At 35.7% G+C, this 7,200-nt stretch overlaps 1 long non-coding RNA gene across 1 annotated transcript; it reads left to right on the top strand.

The window, feature by feature from the left end:
- The first annotated feature begins 4,021 nt into the window (after window positions 1-4,021).
- On the top strand, window positions 4,022-5,723 carry LOC139429435 (uncharacterized). The gene is made up of 2 exons (XR_011640085.1): window positions 4,022-4,081; window positions 4,138-5,723. It is a non-coding gene; the product is annotated as an uncharacterized lncRNA (long non-coding RNA).
- Window positions 5,724-7,200: the final 1,477 nt, after the last annotated feature.

Here is a 7,200-nt window from a genome sequence, read left to right as displayed (position 1 = left end):
AAAACAAAATCAGAGTTGTAGAGGTCACTTTAAAACTCTAAAAATACCGACATTACCATCCTCATATATACTTACGTGCCTAGACTATATACACAAAAACAGGGATTCACTAACCACAATTACAGAGTCTCACCCCTACTGCATCAGACAAGGAGATGATATCAAACTTCCATATCACAGAACAACAAAATTACAAAAAAATTTCAACTATATATCTACAAAGTTATACAATGTATTATCCCCCCATTTCAAAACATTGAATATAAAGAGTTTTAAGAGACAGGTCAAGAATATGCTCTTAGAAAAGGAATTCTACTCCATAGACGAATACTTTGCAGCAATGAAGATAAACTAATGAATACCTGTTTTCTTTATTGTCATTATTATTACGACTTTTGTTTGACGAGAATATTGTATATTTTGATGCCTATTCAATAAACTTATTATTATTATTATATCTCATTACATGTCTCCATAACGGTGCCGCATACAGCACCACCAACACGGCTGTGGCATCAGTCTCTCAGCAAATTCGACATGTAGGACGCTTTATTTGTAATCTCTCTAACATGATTGATGATTGTCATGTCTTTATTGATATACACTCCTAGGTATTTGGCATACTGTATATTTTGAATTCTTTCACCTTCTGTTTGCAGTGATAACCGTGGGAGCTTCCTTTTGTCTTGCAGGAGAACCATTTCTGTTTCGTCTACCGCTCTTTTAAACCTATCTCTTACAACTTCCATCATCGTTGTAGCATATATACGTTGCTTTGTCTTCTAATTGCTGTCCATCTCTAATCTTTACTATTATAGCTAGGTCATCGGCAAATGCGATCATTTGAACTCCATCCTCAACCTTAGTATTCAGCACCCTGCGGAACTCCACTTGTCACTTCTATTTTATTTCCGTTTGGGGCAATTATAAATCTATCCGAGAGATACGATTTAACGATCCTCACCAAGTAGCTGCTTATACCTCCTTCTATCATGGCCTTCACTATTCCGCTCCAGGGAGCAGAATTAAACGCATTCTCCAAGTCCAGCATCGCCATCACGCTGCATTCCTGGTGCTGATACGCCTTTGTTTTAATATCCATCACAATACTCTGAATCTTCTGCATCGCCTGTACTGTTGACCTCCCTTTAAAGCCGTACTGTAAATGTCGAGGCAACTTACCAAGTTTCGAAGCTCGTTCTAATAAGGTCCGTTATATCTATGTTTTACAGTATACAAGAAATGTTATTTAAAAAAATAGGTGTTGATAACGCAGTCCTTTTAATGTTGAAATACCGATTTGAAATGTCGCGTAAGGAATATGAATTATCTAATATAACTTCGGTATGCCTGGAGGTACAAAACGTGAATGGCATGAGCCCGGATGATCTCACGGATAATTTCGAAGGAAAATTATTCATATATTCGCCCTGAGGGGCTCGAGGCATCTAATCAGCTGAATAACCACGCAATCTTTGGCTGAATAAGGATTTTTCTCTCTCGCTCTTTTATCTCGCCGCTGTAACTGCCGTAAAGTTCGTTTTGAAATTTGTATTATTAGAATAAAGAAATCTTCTATGATGTTACTCATTTTTTATGAGTAATTTCTGGATTTATTTATCGGGGTGCTAACAAAGGATAGTTAATGGGGGGAGCGCTGTGTCGCTGGGGCGCTATTACGCCCCTCGAAATCACCGAACTTCGGGTTCCATCGCACCCTCACGTATATGCAATTTATTTCGATTACGCCTCTGAATACGTTTTCGGGTAGAGGCCCCCGAAATGATATCTGCAATAATAACGCGAGGGGGGTGGCTTGAGCGAAATTTAAACGGCCATTTTTTTCTATTTTTTACTATTACACCGAAAACCGTTCAGAATTCGAGAATTTTTCCCCCACAACGACTTAAATCCGGAATGTTGTTGTGGTATATCCTGTAAATAGTTTCAGTTTTCTTTTAGAGGGGTTACGGAGTAAAAACGTGATCCGGATGGAAAATACAGGGTCGCGATATTCAGGGCTTTCATAAAGATTTTTTATGGGATCGTAAATTTATTTATTCTTTTGTATAGGAGAACCCTTGTAAAAAAATACATTCGCGTTTTGTATTAACGGAGTAAATTTAATGTTTCCCAGCTAGAAAGTTCCAAGAAAAAAAATTATATCACATTTAAATCAAAATTTACTTGTTACTGTAACTGACGCGAATTAAATAAATAAATTCGTGCCGTTCTAAATAATTAGTATTAAGAGAAAATTTATGGTTTTACGTTTTGCAGAATCGCAAACGGTTAATAACGCGTACAACAGGGGTACATGACGCAAAATTAGGACTACAAATAGAGCCTATTATACCGATTGCGGGGTAAAAACCACCGGCATATTTCACCGTTCACGACCGAGCGCGTCAAACCAACGCGAAATTTAAGCCGCTTTTAACCCCCCCTAGGGGACCCCACTCGCGCAACACGCCTAGTTCCCCAAAATAAAATATGTCCGGTAATGAACGCCGAAGCGAGAGCCTCGTACTAGAACACGATTGATCTATAGCCACCGTTTTCGAGGCCCCTAAATACTCAAATCCATTAGTCGCTCGTCGAAATTGAAATAATTAACGGTAGATTACTCGCTTCTATGTTATGCACCCCACTAATCAACTAAAATCGTTACCAAGATTAATATTATTCATGTTTATATTTTACACGATTTACACCACAATGGTTAAACTGTAAACTGAGTTAGAACGATTTCAAAATGAATGCTCACATATCTCCAGAAATTAAGAACCAAATTATACAACGTGTGTATGGACTCAAGGCAGCCTTCAAAAAATATTTTTCCGAATGTACAACAGATGACCACTGGATTGCGTATCTTTTAATGAAAAGTATTGCCAGCGTGCATCTTTATCAATCTGAGAAAAAGTTAAGTTGATTGAACTAAAAACTGAATGTGAAAATATGAAAAAGTCATGTATGTTTTTATGCTTTTATTGATAAATAATTTAAAACTCTGCCTGACGCGTTTCGGCGATCTACGCCATCTTCGGAGGCTTTCGTCCTTTTTGGTTATGTCAACATAAAATATAAGTCACTCTTTCCATGTGCGGTACAATCAATAAGCTTACTGTAGTAATCGTTTTAAATATCAACAAATGATTGGCGAACACCAAGCACGCCTCTTCCCAAATTTGTTCGCTCTCGAGTAAGACTAAGTAATTATTGATAAAATTATTAATCCAAACCATCATTTGTTGATATTTAAAACGATTACTACAGTAAGCTTATTGATTGTACCGCACATGGAAAGAGTGACTTATATTTTATGTCATCGAGATATACTATATTTACTGGAGTGCGTGCTTTGGACTAAAAAACGAGCCGGTCGACTCGACGACTTCCCCCACCCTATAACGGCAAGAAGCTTCAGTTCCGTATGTAACATATAGGTGTTAACGTGTTGTTTAAGTGAATAAAGATTGCATTAAATACATTTTTTTATAAACTTTTTAATATTGTGTTTAAATTAGTGTATTATATAAATCTATAAAGATGGTAAATTCTTGTTCTGCATACGGATGTACAAATAGACAGTCAACAGGAAGTGGTTTACAATTTCATCGGTAAGTTACAATTTTTAGATTCAGGTTTGTGGTAATATTATAATATATGTATAAATGTTCCAGATATCCATTAAATAAGCCAGGAGTTTTAAAAAAATGGATAAAGGAAGTACGCAGGTAAAATTTTAAGCCAACAAAGTATAGTTTTCTATGTAGTGATCATTTTCTTGCTACGGATTATCAAATACGACCAGGTGCCAGCAAGGGATGGCTAAAAGAAGATGCATTTCCTTCAGTGTTTAAAGGATTTCCAAATCACCTTCAAAAACCTCCTCCATCCAAAAGACGTTTATTGTCTAGAGTAATTGAGAAAGAGAAAAAGGTAAATACCATTTATATTAAAAATATGTTGAAAATTAAAATATGAATTAGTTTTGTTTTAATCTTTATAGGCTAATGATATTGAGAACATGCCAAGTACAAGTACTACACCCGACTTATCTGAGATATCTGAACAGGTAAAACTTTATTATCTATTATCGAAGATATCACAAAATTATAAAATATTTTTCAGAATGCAATGCAATGTGATGTGGGTATTCAGTGTATTATTCAGTCACCAACTAAGATAAAATTGAGACGAAAAATTAAGATCTTGCAGCAACAAGTAAAACGTCGGGATGTACGAATCAAAAGTATTAAATGCGCCAAAGAAAATATTTGTGATAAGCATTCATTATTTTTCTTCCCGAACATGCATCCGATAAATTTTGAATTCGGAACACCATCGCATGAATATACTTTGTTCCATTTAATAGCCCAACATTTTATAAACATAAGAGCTAATCATTATGGAAAACAATTTAATTTACAAAATGTTCTAAAGAATAATTCTTCTGTTCGCCAAAAACTAACTACACTGTTGGAAATAATTCACGAGCACACCCTGTATAATCTGAACGCGTGTGTCTAGCGCAATAAAATTTGGTATGGAAGTAGTACTAAAGTAGTGTAACTTACTCTTACATGGAGAGCGGCAGAACTCTGCTGGGAGGAGAAACATCAATAGCAAGAGTATCCCCCGTGAGCTTCGCGTACCATCGCTACACGACGTGGCATGGAGTCTATAAGTCGTTGTATTGTAGCAAGAGGGATGGCCAACCATGCCACCTCAACTCGCCTCCATAGCTCCTCAACGTTAGCCGAGGAAGCCGGATAACGTAGAAGTCTCCGACCAGTCATTTCCCAAACATGTTTGATCGGATTCAGATGCGGAAACCGAGCTAGCCATGGAAGCATTCGTATACGGTACTCTTCCACAAAGGTCTGTACAACACGCCCGTTGTGCTGTCGTACGTTGTCGTGCATGTATAGCAGACCTAGGTGCTGTCGAACGTAGGGAAGCACAACGGACCGTAGCACCTCATCTACGTATCGTTGACCCGTCATGGTCTCCTATACACGCAGCAGACGCGTACGTCCACCATGTGTAATAGCACCCCAAACCATAATGCTCGGTTGTCGGTGGATAGGGCATTCTTGCACGCACTGCTCGAGTAGACGATCACCACGTCTCCGACGAACTAAAATTCGCGTATCACCGGTGCTCAATTCGAATCTTGATTCGTCGGAAAACAAAATGTCCCTCTACTCGGCAATGTAATAGCTATGTCCTATCTCAGACCATTCTCGCCATGCCCGTTGCACTGCCGATAACGACCGGTCGAGACGACGCGCAATTTCACGGAACGATACACCCTCAATGTGCATACCCTCAAACATTCCTCGCTCAAACTCGCTTAAGTAACGCGATCGCCCATCCATTGCGCACAGAGTACGATAACAATGTGGTTCCTCACACCACACTAAAAACGACCGGTATTTTCCATCCACTTCGGTCTCCATAGCGACGGAATGTTCCACTTGGAAGAGCGGCTCAGTCAACAATGCCGCGACGGAACAACTCGAAACTCGATGAATAAATTCGTCTACAATAAACCTTTGTGCTCCGCAAATATCATGGATTTATCTTCACGCGTTCAGATTATATAGGGTGTGCTCGTGAATTATGTCCAACAGTGTAAATTAATATTATTTAATAATGTATAATTTAAATATATCTATGTTATATTTCTAATAAATAATCCAAAGAAAAACAAGCTTTGAAGTATTTTTTATTTATTTCCTAAACTATAATAACTTAAATATATATTATTTGGTATTTTTCATCATTATTGAATAACATTATTTGAATTATTTAGTAAATATTGAATAAATTCATGCAGAATCATATCCATTAGTTAGTACTATTTGTATTTCTTGCCGTTATAGAGTTGGCGAGCCGGACCGTTTTCTCGACCAAGCGAATATCGTGAGCACGCACTCCAGTAAAGTATATGTATCTCGATGTTTTATGTTGACAGAACCAAAAAGGACGAAAGCCTCCGAAGATGGCGTAGATCGCCGAAACGCGTCAGGCAGAGTTTTAAATTATTTATCAATAAAAGCATAAAAACATACATGACTTTTTCATATTTATACATATTGATAACAAGGATCCACAAAATGAATGTGAAAAGTTTCATGAAGGTTTTGCCTTTATGTTGCTCAATCCCCAATGGAATCCCTTGCTTTACTTATGCCTTTGCACCTTTGGATCAAAATAATAACTTCGCCTGATGAATGCCATGCTTCACTACTCAAACTTATCAAAATGGTGCAAGAGGAAAGTTATTTCCAAGTGATTGCTTGAAAAGTAAATTGTTACTAAAATCTCTATACATATATATCATCTATATATCTAAAATCTCTATATATATCATCTTTAATATCATCTTAAGCGGGTCTATTAAGACCTAAAAGAAAACGCTTAGAATTATTACATTCTTCCCAGTTGTTGAAGGTTCTATTTACAAAGAAAGTGGGCAATAATTTCCTTTTTACAAGCTTTAATCAACTTATCAAAGAAATAATAATAAACAGTTGTAGGTTTTTAATAATATAGGTACAAAGTGCACATTTTTGGACGAATACTTTGCATTTTCTTATTAAAGAACACTTCAAAACTGATATTATAAATAAAAAACGCAGACTGATAGTTGTGCTGTTAGATGTGCCATAGATTTTAAAGAACTAGTCATCTTATTTAATTAGAATATTTTATTGTTATTAAAATGTTGTACTTAATTTAGTAATCTATTTGAATTAATATTTATTTTTTTCTATTATTTTGTACATCCACAATTCTGATTAAGTTTAAAACTTAATTAGTTGCATGACATCAAATATGATTATATCAAGTGTATGTGTAGAAGGCGCGAAGAGAGTAGCCTTAAATATAATAATAATAATAATAGCCTTTATTGCAGATTCATCAGGAAAAATGAAAAATAATTATAAATAATTGATTACAAAAATAAAAGTAAAAACAAATTGTAATAAAAAGATAATGAGATAATTAATAAAATAATGTACTACAGTAAAGTATTACACCAAATAAAAATAAAATAAAATAATAATAAAAAAAAAGAACAATAACAAGAGAAAAAGAAATAGTGCAATCACAATATAGGGTTGCTAAGCAACATACGCTAAGTTAAACTAATAATTTAGAAAATTTATCCTAAAATCCTATCAA

Source organism: Onthophagus taurus, chromosome 3 (assembly GCF_036711975.1).
Source record: "Onthophagus taurus isolate NC chromosome 3, IU_Otau_3.0, whole genome shotgun sequence".
In the NCBI taxonomy this organism is placed as follows: domain Eukaryota; kingdom Metazoa; phylum Arthropoda; class Insecta; order Coleoptera; family Scarabaeidae; genus Onthophagus; species Onthophagus taurus.
The sequence above is the reverse complement of the archived record's forward strand: the minus strand, read 5'-3'. Positions and strand labels throughout refer to the sequence as shown.